Source organism: Anopheles moucheti, chromosome 2 (genome assembly GCF_943734755.1).
Source record: "Anopheles moucheti chromosome 2, idAnoMoucSN_F20_07, whole genome shotgun sequence".
Classification (NCBI taxonomy): domain Eukaryota; kingdom Metazoa; phylum Arthropoda; class Insecta; order Diptera; family Culicidae; genus Anopheles; species Anopheles moucheti.
Window position 1 is genome coordinate 70376902 of NC_069140.1, and position 16231 is coordinate 70393132.

At 41.7% G+C, this 16231-nt stretch overlaps 1 pseudogene; it reads left to right on the top strand.

Moving 5' to 3' along the window:
* The first annotated feature begins 6142 nt into the window (after positions 1 to 6142).
* On the top strand, positions 6143 to 15820 carry LOC128298767 (dynein axonemal heavy chain 7-like; annotated as a pseudogene).
* Positions 15821 to 16231: the final 411 nt, after the last annotated feature.

Genomic DNA, 16231 nt, shown 5'->3' on the forward strand with positions numbered 1-16231 from the left:
AAATAACAACAATGAAAATTCAAGATTTCATCTGTAGCACAATTTGACAGTTCGTGTGCTTGGAAGGAGGTTTTCAGCGCCGACCGCTACGCGTCGCCACTGTTGTGGGACTGGCGCTTGATTTTGATCTGCTTCATACATCCAACCACAACGCGTCGCTACTGTTATTTGGCCCCATCCGCATCTTCAGGATCAAGGGTAATACCAGCGGCGGATCAAACGGTAGGCGGTGTAGGGGGTCACCTAGGGCCTCGCCGTGTCGGAGGCCCCAAAAAATTTGTGTAGTAGTAACTTTCCACTTTCCATATGCAAAATTTTCCTCTTCCTTTCGAAGAAACTTGGTGAGCGAGAGTGTAAATTGTTCAGTTTTTCATCGGAAAATATTTGCCACTTATTTTTGACGAAATTGTTGTTCAGACTATTAATACGGTTCGATTAGTGTTTTAAGATGTAGAAAAAGACAATTTATTATAGGACTTGTAAATTCAGTTCACCAAGAAAGAAAATCTACAGCATTTCGAATGAGGAACGATGTAACAAAAGAATAAAAATCACTGTAAAGTTTAGCATTACACAAATAACAAAACAATAACTCATAAAGTATAAAAAGAAGCTAACAGAAGTTAATTTCCACTACGAAATTATGCACTATCCGAGAAATTATCCTTCCCCTCCACATTTACTACTGCTGAAACTGCTGGCAGCTGAATGTGCCGAATCTAAAGCCGTGTTTGTTTAACTGTAGCTGTAAACTGTAGCACAAACGCTTCTTAAAAATGGAAACATGCAGAAAAATAACTATTACATTATTTAATGAAAAAATCATCATGCAGTACTTTGTTTTTAGTATCTTTAATTTCATCTTTTATTAATACATTCCAGATTTACTTGATTGGTGTAACAAAGTACATGTGTGATATTTGCCATTTCACTAATTCGATGTAAAATATTATTTTTTTTATCCGAGAATACGCGAATTTCTATTTTTAGTTCCAAAGGTACGATACAAGATAACGAAATATGTGTATAAAGAAATAAGATAAAGAAATAGGTGTATAAGAACGGCTGCGATTAGCCGGACATGTTGGAGAAATATCCAACAAACCGAACAGTATCGCCATCTGACGGCATCGAGGCTTCAAAACGAAACACTAACTGTTGCGGTGTGATTTACTTTTTGCTGCCCTTTCCAGTAGGTTTGCTTCCGTTCGCTGCAGCTCCAGACCCTTTAGCGTTCGTGACCGATATGCGAACTTTAGTGTTTGTAGCCTCCGGCCCACCGACACTCGCCTTCTTCCCGGGTCCTCCTTTTTGGGTCACAATTTTCGGACCCGGTCCAGTGTTCGTAGCCCCCGGCCCACCGCCACTCGTCTTCTTCCCGGGTCCTCCATTTTGGGTCACAATTTTCGAACCCGGTCTAGTGTTCGTAGCCCCCGGCCCACCGGCACTCGCCTTCTTCCCGGGTCCTCCTTTTTGGGTCACAATTTTCGAACCCGGTCCAGTAGCTGCCCTGGAGGTGGCGTCACCTTTCCCATGGTTCGATACTCCACCACGTACTCCGGGAGCTTTGGATTTGACATCTTTCCGTTGGTGAAGCGTTGGTTTCTGCTTGTGATCCCCTTGTGCAGGATCATCCGTACGGAAGCCGACCGTTTTTTTCCGCGAAACGGGTACACTATCACTGACACGATCTTTGCCATCGGCAGTCGGCTGGTTGGTAGATTCGTCGTTGTCATTTCCATTTAGATTCATCTGTTGCATCTCATTCGTACTTTTCCCTTTAGTCGAACCCAGTTTAACGGAGTCGTGTTTGGGACCGTGGGATGGACGACCGGTACGCCACGGACAACGGGTAACAGGTCTGGTCGTTGGAGCGATTGCATATATAATCTGACGAGGAACACAGCTGAAAGAGCTGGACGATTTGGACTCATCCTTCTGGCTCATTTGGTATACGCAATCGACACAACAAGTTCGGCAAATGTGGCACAATCGACACGATTGGGAACAACACGATTGGGAACTTCCATCGACACGATTCGGAACTTCCATTGTGTCCAAACCGTAGAAAGATGGCGTTTTTCCATTGGGTGCCGTCCCCAATTCGGACGGGTCGTTGAAGCAGGTTGGCAGCATAGATTTTGCCAAAGGTTCATCCTTTTGAGTTTTGTCGCCACACTTTGGACAGCAACACTCGATTGACAGCCACTTCAAACAGGCCTTGCAACCGAGCAATCGAACCGATTTCAGAGTCTCCTTCTGATTGGCAAGCAAATTTTTGTCGTGATGTTTTGCTCCCTGGAACAGCAAGTTGATTGTTTTCGCTTGGGATGTAGATCAAGAGCAATAGCAATTATAAAACAAATGCATTACACACGCTTCGACGGCACAAACATTATTACCAAGGATTCGTTTCATTTTGTTTGGGTCCTGCTGGTCCATCATCTGCTGGTTGACGAAGGTTTTCCGCTGCAGAACAAAGCACCCATCACTCTCGTTCGAACGCAAACGTTTACGATTGATACTAGCATTCATTGTTATCAGATAACTAATGTTCTACAAATAATTTTCACACAGTACCATTAAAAGCTTAATAGCCCGCCAAATTCACTTGATTCTGTGTTGAAATAACAACAATGAAAATTCAAGATTTCATCTGTAGCACAATTTGACAGTTCGTGTGCTTGGAAGGAGGTTTTCAGCGCCGACCGCTACGCGTCGCCACTGTTGTGGGACTGGCGCTTGATTTTGATCTGCTTCATACATCCAACCACAACGCGTCGCTACTGTTATTTGGCCCCATCCGCATCTTCAGGATCAAGAGTAATACCAGCGGCGGATCAAACGGTAGGCGGTGTAGGGGGTCACCTAGGGCCTCGCCGTGTCGGAGGCCCCAAAAAATTTGTGTAGTAGTAACTTTACACTTTCCATATGCAAAATTTTCCTCTTCCTTTCGAAGAAACTTGGTGAGCGAGAGTGTAAATTGTTCAGTTTTTCATCGGAAAATATTTGCCACTTATTTTTGACGAAATTGTTGTTCAGACTATTAATACGGTTCGATTAGTGTTTTAAGATGTAGAAAAAGACAATTTATTATAGGACTTGTAAATTCAGTTCACCAAGAAAGAAAATCTACAGCATTTCGGATGAGGAACGATGTAACAAAAGAATAAAAATCACTGTAAAGTTTAGCATTACACATATAACAAAACAATAACTCATAAAGTATAAAAAGAAGCTAACAGAAGTTAATTTCCACTACGAAATTATGCACTATCCGAGAAATTATCCTTCCCCTCCACATTTACTACTGCTGAAACTGCTGGCAGCTGAATGTGCCGAATCTAAAGCCGTGTTTGTTTAACTGTAGCTGTAAACTGTAGCACAAACGCTTCTTAAAAATGGAAACATGCAGAAAAATAACTATTACATTATTTAATGAAAAAATCATCATGCAGTACTTTGTTTTTAGTATCTTTAATTTCATCTTTTATTAATACATTCCAGATTTACTTGATTGGTGTAACAAAGTACATGTGTGATATTTGCCATTTCACTAATTCGATGTAAAATATTATTTTTTTTATCCGAGAATACGCGAATTTCTATTTTTAGTTCCAAAGGTACGATACAAGATAACGAAATATGTGTATAAAGAAATAAGATAAAGAAATAGGTGTATAAGAACGGCTGCGATTAGCCGGACATGTTGGAGAAATATCCAACAAACCGAACAGTATCGCCATCTGACGGCATCGAGGCTTCAAAACGAAACACTAACTGTTGCGGTGTGATTTACTTTTTGCTGCCCTTTCCAGTAGGTTTGCTTCCGTTCGCTGCAGCTCCAGACCCTTTAGCGTTCGTGACCGATATGCGAACTTTAGTGTTTGTAGCCTCCGGCCCACCGACACTCGCCTTCTTCCCGGGTCCTCCTTTTTGGGTCACAATTTTCGGACCCGGTCCAGTGTTCGTAGCCCCCGGCCCACCGCCACTCGTCTTCTTCCCGGGTCCTCCATTTTGGGTCACAATTTTCGAACCCGGTCTAGTGTTCGTAGCCCCCGGCCCACCGGCACTCGCCTTCTTCTCGGGTCCTCCTTTTTGGGTCACAATTTTCGAACCCGGTCCAGTAGCTGCCCTGGAGGTGGCGTCACCTTTCCCATGGTTCGATACTCCACCACGTACTCCGGGAGCTTTGGATTTGACATCTTTCCTTTGGTGAAGCGTTGGTTTCTGCTTGTGATCCCCTTGTGCAGGATCATCCGTACGGAAGCCGACCGTTTTTTTCCGCGAAACGGGTACACTATCACTGACACGATCTTTGCCATCGGCAGTCGGCTGGTTGGTAGATTCGTCGTTGTCATTTCCATTTAGATTCGTCTGTTGCATCTCATTCGTACTTTTCCCTTTAGTCGAACCCAGTTTAACGGAGTCGTGTTTGGGACCGTGGGATGGACGACCGGTACGCCACGGACGACGGGTAACAGGTCTGGTCGTTGGAGCGATTGCAGATATAATCTGACGAGGAACACAGCTGAAAGAGCTGAAAGAGCTGGACGATTTGGACTCATCCTTCAGGCTCATTTGGTATGCGCAATCGATACAACGAATTTCGCAAATGTGGCACAATCGACACGATTGGGAACAACACGATTGGGAACTTCCATCGACACGATTCGGAACTTCCATTGTGTCCAAACCGTAGAAAGATGGCGTTTTTCCATTGGGTGCCGGCCCCAATTCGGACGGGTCGTTGAAGCAGGTTGGCAGCATAGATTTTGCCAAAGGTTCATCCTTTTGAGTTTTGTCGCCACACTTTGGACAGCAGCACTCGATTGACAGCCACTTCAAACAGGCCTTGCAACGTTCACAACATTTGAAATATTGCGAAAATAAACAGTCGGAAGTAGTCGTGGGATCTTCAATCACAACATCATGCACGACTTGCCGCATCAACGTTATCGTTCCCACCACTTCATTGTCGACGTCGTGTACGAAAAGTTTCTCTTCCACCGGTGAACCATCTCCGGCAGCGCAATCGAAATCATTTATATACGCGTCCTTCAGATGAAGTACGCCCTTGCAAACGAATCCAGCGGGAATCCGTGGAATCAACACGAATCCTTCAGGTACTTCACTCAACACCATCATGTAAGCTGCTTGGATAGATGGTTGCTTGGATAGTAATGTTATATTTCAATGTTGCTAAAGGTTTATATTAGCTATGGTTGGTTGCTTCGATGGTTGCTTCGATTGTAAACTTCTGAATGATTATTTTTCAATGTCGCCAAAGGTTTTTATAATACAGGCAGTCCCCGAGATACGCTATTATAGCGGACGGCTATAACCCGGGAAAAATCCGCGTAACTCGAATTTCCGCGTAAGTCGAATCCTGGTGCAATTTCGTTTATACTTCAAAGTCACAGAGTCGACTTCCTGTCCGAACCTAAATGATTCGACGAATCAGGCGATTTTTAGAAACATTACATTAATATAACTTAGAAAAAAAAATATTTATGTGAGAAAAAAAGGTATTTTTGACCAATTTTGAGCATTTTGCTTAGATTTTGTGCTATAAACTAGCTCAGCTGTCAAATTTTCAAAAACCGCGTATCACGGGGACTGCCTGTATATACATGCGAAATGGTTACAGTAGTCCTTTGTAGAACTGTCAAATAGTGTAGGATTTGCTTTCCTAACAAGTTTCAGTCGTCGTAAACAAATTCCTTCACGCTTCTTTGCAGCCAATCAACGAAATGAAAAAGACGTCAATCTGTTGTGGACACTGCTCGGGTCACTATATCGGACGGTGGAAGGTTACGAAATCGATGCGGTGCTAAACTTCGAGAAGGATGATATTCCTCTGAAGGTAATACAGAAGCTTGAGGAGCGTGTCTTTACCAACGAAAACTTTGATCCGGAGAAGGTGAAGGCGGCGTCGACGGCTGCGGAAGGATTGTGCAAATGAGTCATTGCAATTGCAAAGTACGATAAGGTAGCAAAGGAGATAGCACCCAAGAAAGCAGCATTAGCCGAAGCTCAAGCGAGTTATAATGTAGGTTCTTGAGTTCTTTTTCCGGTTATCTCACTACACCACATTAGCATCCATTAACAAACTATTGTGTATTATTTCTCCTAGTCCGCTATGACGATACTGAATGCAAAGCTGGAACAGCTACGTATCGCCGAGGAAAATCTTGCGGATCTCCAACGTAAGCTGGACGAACAGATTGCTCAACATGCAAAGCTGCAAGCAAATGTAGAGCTGTGTATGAAGAAGCTGGAACGCGCTACGGAGATCATTACCGGTCTGGGTGGTGAGAAGGATCGCTGGAAGACGGCGGCAGAAACGCTGGCACTAATCTACGACACACTCACCGGTGACGTGTTGATTGCATCTGGTATCGTTGCGTACTTGGGACCCTTCACGATGCAGTTCCGGGCACAGCAGATCGAACAGTGGATCGAACGGTGTACGGATCGTGGAACCATCTGTTCCCAGGACTTCCAGCTCGTGAACGTACTGGGAAACCCGGTCGATATTCGGGCGTGGAACATCTTCGGTTTGCCAAGTGATGCATTTTCGGTGGAGAGTGCTATCGTCATTCAGTAAGAATTGACCAGGGGCTTTGGGAATATTTAGAGAATAGCGATCGTGTTTTTGTATCGATGCGATGGTAAGACTCGAGATGTGAAGTGTAATGTGTGCTCTTTTTCCTCTTTTTAGCAATGCTCGATGCTGGCCTTTGATGATCGATCCCCAAGGGCAGGCTAACACATGGGTACGCAATATGGAGAAGGCGAACCGTATTTGTATAATACGTCTCTCACACCCTGACTATACACGCGTACTGGAGAACGCTGTAGCATATCTGCTATACAGTCTTAAAACATTCCAAAATCTATTTATGTTTCACCCCATGCACCTCTATCGAGATATTAGAACAAGAACTGCAATAAACAAGTAACGCAAATGGCATAAACCTCAGGCGCAATTAAAACAATTATTAATCACTCACAAGTTGCAAGCACACATTCAATGCACACAAGTTGCAGGTACAAATCCAATATGCAAAACATAAAAAACATACACCATAAATGCACCGAGCGCGTGGAAAGTAACCATCAATCCGATTCCCACGATCACGCAAAGAATCTGCGCGATGCCAAAAGTAAAAACCATAACGCTCTTATTACAAGACAGTACAGGAGCGTATCAACCATTGCAGTTGAGCAATACACCCCACACCCGTGCGCTTGACTTGGTTCAAGTTTGCAACAGGAGACGACCCAACCGTATGTAGCTTATAGGAAACAGAACTACTCCATCTAACAAGTAAGAACTGAATGCAAGAAAACGTTAAACCAACCAATCAAAATTCAGACAAACAAAAGCATCAGATATCCGAGAGTCCGGTATGTGGACGAATGGAAATTTCCATCAAATTTGTTCTCACGATGTATACCCGAAAATTATGATATAAAATAAAGATTGACCGTTGACTAGACAGTCACTCGGAGTCACTCGCAGCCACTTGCACACGCGGTTACTGTCGTAGTTGATCGTTATGCTCAACTAAAGAAGTCTAGTGTTATTTCTGTTATGGGGGACTCTGTCCCGTAGTCCGTCCGAAAGAACAATCGCATAGTGATCAATACGCATCTATATAACGCGTTAGCAAATATACTACATGGCGATACAAGTATATTACATAGCGACCGTGATCGTAGCAAATATATTACATGGCGACCGTGACCATAAGCTGCAATCGTCGGAAAGAAAAACGCAACAGTGATCGACCTAAAGTGAGCGATGAAAGGTGTTGTGTAAAAAAAAAAAAAAATACAGTGCCCAGTGGTACAAGTACAGTGCCCGTGGCATTAGTCTGTGGTCTTCAGAATGTAAAAAAAAAGAGTGAAAATGTAAAGTGTAAGATAAATGTGCAGTGAAATTGACACTCCAAATAAATGAAGAAGATGAACGCCCCGAAAGTGCTCTAAAAACCGGAAAACAAGGTTTTAAAGAAAATTATGAGATAAAAATACGAACCATATTAAATTAACAGAAACAGTGAATTTATTCTGTAATCCATGAAAAAAAAAACCGTGACCATAATCTGCAGTCATCGGAGTGATTGAATAGTGAACAAAAGTAGAAAGAGCGAAGTGTACGGAACCCGTAATGTGACAAAAGTGCGAGACAATCAAAAAACGTAAAGTTCTGTTAATCATGAGCAAGAACAATGCGATTAAAACGAGTGCAGTTATAGTGCACAGCTGAGCGATCAGCGGGAATCGACAAATAAGAGTGTAACAGAAAAAAAACATTACGTGGATTGAACGCTACGTCGCAAGTACAGAAATAGGAGATCCAAAGTGAAACATGGCAAATGAGTAGCGGAGGTGCATACAAAATTGTTTAGCGACAAATCTCTACGGATGATAGACAAAGTTGAGAACCGTGGTTGTAGCATGAAATGAGTTTAATCTGCAATCTTGCAATGGAAAAGTGCGTGAATTCAATAATAAATCGCTGGATGTGAGTCTAGAGAACCAATCATTCTGCATAGAATTATAGACTTGTTATTGAGAACGGATCATAAATGACCGACGTGACAAACACTTTATTCGGTGTGTAAAAGAGCTAGACGTTTACTAGTAGCGAAAAACTAAAAATGACATACAACGGCAGTGTAACGTTTTTAAGAAAACATATTTTATTACAGTTTAAAGTGTATAACTACAATGGTGCACAGAAAATGTGTAAACGACGTATAAAAACTCGTAACGTATAAATCTCGTTTAGTAAAAGATAGTTGCAATACGATACATGCAAGTAGCATGTACACAAAATAAGAGTGCGGTTATTCTCCAACGTGGAAGAAAACGAACAGGAGTCCCGTGAATGGTGTTTACAGGAATCCCAACAAAAATGCTTACGAAGAGTAGCCGTTCGAAGATACTATTGGACAGGAGTCCATACGAAGACGTCAGATGACTCCAAAATGAAAACACCACATACAAGAAACATCTTCAAATATCCCTTCGCAGCTAAGTAATACGCTAATATATCCCGTTAATATAAATGAGGAAAAAGAAAGGATTACAAACTTTTCCACCAATATATAAAACAAAGATTAATTCGAAAAATGTAACAGTAAGAAGCAGCAAGAAGTAATATTAGTAAATCATTCAAAGAATGTTGAATTAGATAATAATAGAACAGCACATTATTGAATTATTGTCTAAAATGGCTCAATTTGATATAGAAACAGCTTGTTCATTGGTATCCGTGTATGACGGATCATCAGAAGACTTTGGTGTTTTCGAAGACTCTGCAACATTGTTATATGAAATCAACTCTCCAGACAATGAACAAATGCTAATCAAATTCTTAAGAACAAGATTAATTGGCAAGGCTAGAATCGGACTACCTAACAACCTAACGTCTTTTAAACAATTAATTAGTAACATTAAAGATAGATGTCAAGAAAGGATCAACCCTCAAATAATTTTAGCTAAACTAAAATCTCTTAATATTAAGGATACAATAACATTATGCCAGGAAATTGAAATACTAACAGCAAAACTAAAGGCGATTTACTTAGAACAACAAATTCCAGAATCTATCGCTAATGATATGGTTGTCAAGCTTGGAATAGACACGCTAATAGAAAAAGTTAACAATAGGGAAACAAAAACGATACTGAAAGCAGGTACTTTTGCCACATTAGCTTCAGCAATTCTAAAGGTAATGGAAAATGAAACCTATGACGAGACACATGATCGATCTAACAGACAAAATTACCCCGACCATGACAGTAAACGACACAAAATACCAACATTCAGGAATCAATTTAACTTTTACGAATACGATGACTATTCTGGTTATAACACAGGATATTTTGACAGAAATAAATATTTTAATCAATTTAATAATAGACGTAAATATGCAGCCATCAAATACAGGCATAGTTCTGTATCATTTGCAAATAATTCTGAACGTGATAAATATCAAATTCAGAAACAAAGTAATCATAAAAATAGGAATATTAATAATCATAATAAAGTAAGTTTATTTGAGCAAAGAAATTATGGAAAATATATATCGAATAATCACATAAGTCATAAAAACAAAACGAAATTCGCAAATAATACAGAAGTAAATAAAATACTTTTTATTAGAAAACATAAATCAGCCACCACAGGTAATAACATAGAAGAAAGAAGCCATGAAAACCATAAGACGTACATGGTAGAACCAGACAAATATTCTTATAACGACATGAGAGCGAACGAATTAAACAATGATTACAGCGAAGAATATGAAATTGAAAGTACTGATCACAGTGATAAGGAAAATTTCCATACATCAATAATGCAGAACGAATTAAATCAACAATATGGTTACAATTATAATACATGTGAAGGAAATAACGTTGTAAACAAGATAACAGAAGATAATGAAGTATATAAAATGTATGAAATGAATAAGCCATATAATGAACAATTTGAAAAAGACACAAAAGTCTTAGATGATAAAGAAAATATTAATATGCACAGCAAAGCAATCAAAGAAAAGAAGGATGCAATGAGTATTCACAAACGCGCTACGAAAAGAAAAGTGTCATACGAAAAAAGAATGAAAAATAATCGCAATGAAATACGTTGCCCTACAAGAAAGGCTGAATACGTTGAAAATGATAAATTGAATAGAAAATATTCCATTATAAGTGAGGAATTGCGCAAAGCATCAATAATGAACCAAGTTAAAGAAAAACTCAAAAAGATTCTTCAAAACAAATTGCATGCATTAATATTTAAAATTAAAGAAACAAACAAAGAATTCAAAGGCAAAGAACACAGATTTAGTTGCGAAAATAGCAAAACCTTCATAATCAAAACCAAATGTAAAACAATTATTTACTCATTATCCAACTTTAACTATCTGGTTAACAAATCAGTGTATGTAAAATATTACCCTCCTTAAAAATTTTGATGATATTGCTATAGATTAAAATTTAAAAAAATAATTTTAAAACCCAAAAAAAAACGAAAAAAAAGAATAATATTACTCTTTCGTTCATACAATTTCACTCAATCATAACATTATTCTTTCAAACGGAGGAGGTGTAGCATTTCTGCTAAACATCTTATAGAACATTGTGAGGAAGTAAATATACACGAGAATAACTTAAATCATTATCATTCATTACGTTATTCTACTAAAAGAGGGGAGGTGTAGCATATCTGCTATACAGTCTTAAAACATTCCAAAATCTATTTATGTTTCACCCCATGCACCTCTATCGAGATATTAGAACAAGAACTGCAATAAACAAGTAACGCAAATGGCATAAACCTCAGGCGCAATTAAAACAATTATTAATCACTCACAAGTTGCAAGCACACATTCAATGCACACAAGTTGCAGGTACAAATCCAATATGCAAAACATAAAAAACATACACCATAAATGCACCGAGCGCGTGGAAAGTAACCATCAATCCGATTCCCACGATCACGCAAAGAATCTGCGCGATGCCAAAAGTAAAAACCATAACGCTCTTATTACAAGACAGTACAGGAGCGTATCAACCATTGCAGTTGAGCAATACACCCCACACCCGTGCGCTTGACTTGGTTCAAGTTTGCAACAGGAGACGACCCAACCGTATGTAGCTTATAGGAAACAGAACTACTCCATCTAACAAGTAAGAACTGAATGCAAGAAAACGTTAAACCAACCAATCAAAATTCAGACAAACAAAAGCATCAGATATCCGAGAGTCCGGTATGTGGACGAATGGAAATTTCCATCAAATTTGTTCTCACGATGTATACCCGAAAATTATGATATAAAATAAAGATTGACCGTTGACTAGACAGTCACTCGGAGTCACTCGCAGCCACTTGCACACGCGGTTACTGTCGTAGTTGATCGTTATGCTCAACTAAAGAAGTCTAGTGTTATTTCTGTTATGGGGGACTCTGTCCCGTAGTCCGTCCGAAAGAACAATCGCATAGTGATCAATACGCATCTATATAACGCGTTAGCAAATATACTACATGGCGATACAAGTATATTACATAGCGACCGTGATCGTAGCAAATATATTACAACGCCATACAGTTTGGTCTACCAGTGCTACTGGAGAATGTCGGTGAAGAGATCGAACCAATGCTGGAACCGATTCTGTTGAAACAAATCTTCCGACAGGGGGGAACAATGTGTATCAAGCTGGGTGACTCAATCATAGAGTACAATGATTCGTTTAAATTTTACATCACAACAAAACTCCGTAGTCCCCATTACTTGCCGGAAATAGCGGTGAAGGTGACGCTACTCAACTTCATGATCACCCAGACTGGACTGCAGGATCAGCTGCTTTCGATAACAGTGGCGCGCGAACGGCCCGAACTCGAGACGGAAAAGAACGCATTGATCGTGCAAGGGGCGGAGAACAAGTGGCAGCTGCAGGAGATCGAAGACAAGATCCTGCAGGTCCTCTCGTCCGAGGGTAACATTCTCGAGGATGAAACCGCTGTATCGGTCCTAAGCTCGTCGAAAACGCTGGCCAACGAGATCGAGAAGCAAATCGTTGCCGAGGGGACCGAATGTCAGATCGATGCGGCCCGTATGCAGTACACGCCGATAGCGGCCCACTCGACGGTGCTATTCTTCACGATTGCCGACTTGGCCTGCATCGATCCGATGTATCAGTACAGCCTGAACTGGTTCGTAAACCTCTTTACCGCGACTATCGACAATACCGAGAAGGTGAATGAGGTACCAGCCCGCTTGGAGGATCTTAGGACCTACTTTACGTACAGCCTTTACGAGAATATCTGCCGCAGCCTGTTTGAAAAGGACAAGATACTGTTCTCGCTATTGCTGGCTACGAATCTGCAGCAGGATGCCGGCCAGCTCGGGTCGCCCGAGCTGATGTTTTTGCTTACCGGAGGTGTTGGATTGGACAATCTTGATCTCTACCCGCCAGCCGTTTGGCTACCGGACAAAAATTGGGATGAGATCTGTCGTTTGAAGATTTCGCCCCGTTGAAGGAACATGTGGTTCAGAACTGGAAGCGGTTCTTTGACGACGATACACCACATGAGGCATCCATTCCGGAGCCGTGGAATTCCACGGTGATAGCGTTCCAGAAGCTGCTGGTACTTCGATGTTTCCGGGCGGATAAGTTGGTTCCCACGATCGTGTTATATGTGGCAGGTAGGTGAACAGTTACCCTATAGGATATCGGAGATTTGATTATTGTAGACTGACTGTTCCAATCAATCAAGCAATCAATTCCAGAAACAATGGAACCGAAATACGTGGAACCTCCGGCCTTCAATTTGGCTGCATCGTACGACGAATCGAACTGTTGTGTGCCATTGATCTTCGTGCTAACACCGGGTACCGATCCGATGGCCACGCTGATAAAATTTGCTGACGCCCAGGGTCTGGGGGCAAATCGGCTCTTCTCACTATCGCTCGGACAGGGTCAGGGACCTATCGCAACTAAAATGATCGACGAAGGTACCAAGTTCGGCAATTGGGTTCTGCTGCAAAACTGTCACCTCGCCCAGAGCTGGATGACGACGCTAGAGAAGATCTGCGAAAGCTTCCAACCGGACACAACGCATCCCGACATGCGGCTCTGGCTAACCTCCTATCCGACGGAACACTTCCCGGTGGTGGTACTACAAAATGGAATCAAGATAACCAACGAACCACCGAAAGGTCTACGCATGAACGTGTCGCGCTCGTTCATGAGCGATCCAATATCCAACGTCGAATGGTTCGAGGCGTGCAAACAATCGGCCAACTTCAAAAAGCTCCTGTTCAGTCTGTGCTTCTTCCACGGTGTCGTGCAGGAGCGGCGCCAGTTTGGCCCGATCGGTTGGAACATACCGTACGAGTTTAACGATACCGATCTGAGCATCAGCTTGACGCAGTTGCGAATGTTTTTGGACGAGTATGAAGAAGTACCGTATGTGACACTACGCTACCTAACCGGAGTGTGTAACTACGGTGGCCGTGTAACGGATGATTGGGATCGTCGGTGTTTGAATACGCTTCTAGCAAAGTTCTACACGGCGCAGGTGTTGGAGAACGAGAGAACGGACACTTTGTTGGCCAATACGCTCAAGACACAGGTATGTCGGTTGTTAGGTGTAGTACATCTGTAGTCAGTAACGCCATTTTCTTATCGGATGCAAACTGAAGGATCGTACCGTAAGTATGCCAGGTATTCTTCTGGTTAATTCCCACGGTACCTCACTGATTAGTAAATATAGGTGAAATACATTTAAACTGCCTTGACTGACACACACTGGAACTTTAAAACAATTTACTTTTCAATGTTAAGTAACTTTATTATCTGAATTTAATGCTACATTCCCAAAATACCCACCATTAGCATTTGCTGCAAATGAAGGTAATGTAAAATTAGGTTAAATTGCCAAACCTGGTTCAAAAAATTTTAAACAAAAATTGATTATGTTTCATTCTACTAATTGGCTAAATTTCCATGGGATTTCCACATTCAATTGACAATGGTAGATTCTTGAGGATTTAAAGGTTTGTAAAACTTTGGAAACTGTTTGATTTTGTTTTTAAGTTTCATTAAATTACTGTAACCAATTCTTGATTTTCTAAAACATTAACGTAACGTAAGTAGTCTACTAATTGAGTATGTTATTCTCGCACAGAACACATCAACCGGTGTGTTCAGGGAAACTCCTGCCGAGCTTGTGATTAGCGTATCGTCAAACATTTTGAAGCTTCTTCCGCCAGAGTTTAATCGGGACGCCGCACTGGAGAAGTATCCGACCGACTATCATCAGGTAACTCGTCAGCTCTCGCACTGAGATTTCTCTCGATTACAGGAATGTTATATACACGATACTCCCTTATCTTCTACAGAGCATGAATACGGTACTGGTGCAGGAGATGGTACCGTTTAACAATCTACTCATCTGCATCCGGGGTAGACTCCAGACGGCTCGCAAAGCCATGCAGGGTCTTGTCGCCATGTCACCAACCGTGGAAGAGGTGGTCAGCGCGATACTGGTCGGCAAGATCCCATCCGTCTGGGCGAAGCGTTCCTACCCGAGCCTGAAAACGCTCGGCTCGTACATTGCGGACTTTATCGCGCGGTTAGAATTCCTGCAAAAATGGTACGACGAAGGCCCGCCAGCAACATTCTGGGTGTCGGGCTTTTTCTTCACCCAGGCATTTTTGACCGGCGCACAGCAAAACTTTGCCCGCAAGTACGTCATACCGATCGATCTGCTAGTGTTCGATAGTGGGATAGGGAAAAGGGCAGGATGGGATCTGCAGGAGTCTATACCACGCGTCCTGTTTGATACCGTGCCATACGTGAGTACTGCTTAAGATGGTAAGGTTTTCCTGTCGCTAAATTCATATTTGCTCTTTTAGATTCTGCTGAAACCGATGAAAAACCGATGATTTTGTTCCGCGGCACACGTACCGCTGTCCGGTATACAAGACGGCCGAACGGCGCGGTACGCTTTCCACGACGGGCCACAGTACTAACTTTGTCATAGCGTTGTTGCTAAATTGTGATCCCAATGTGAAACCGGACCATTGGGTTTTGCGTGGTGCGGCTATGCTTTGTCAGCTTAGTCACTAACCGGTTTCAACGCACAGCACGGAGGAAGAAGCATGAAGTATAAAATAGGCTCCTAATGCTTTTTTGCCCCTTTCTGCGATCAATGACGTAGGGGATTTTCGTTTAATGAGGGTTTTTCAGAATTACAAGTCATTTTACAAGCAAATTAAGACATGATACGAAAATAGCACGATATACATCTTTAACAAAAGCAACTTTTTTACGTCTAAAATATACAAAATAATTCAATTTTTACAAATATTTCATGGATATCTTATTAAAAATGGTTTGAGTTGCAATACATAATATAAGCTACACGTGTACTGCTACCGTTCCGTCGACTCAACAATAATAAAGCACCAGGCACCGACTGATAAAAAATTGAGGTTGCAGCACTAGAAAACAAAATTCATCGCATTTTAACTAGGTCGTTACGCCAGGAATAGTAGTTGGAAATTTTCACACAGGGAAATCAACCACCACCACCGAATCAACCACCGAAACGGGAAATCAACCACTGATCAGATGCTCTCACTATGCGGCAGATCTTGGAGAAGATGACGGAACAGCAACTCTTTTCTTTCCATCTCTTCATT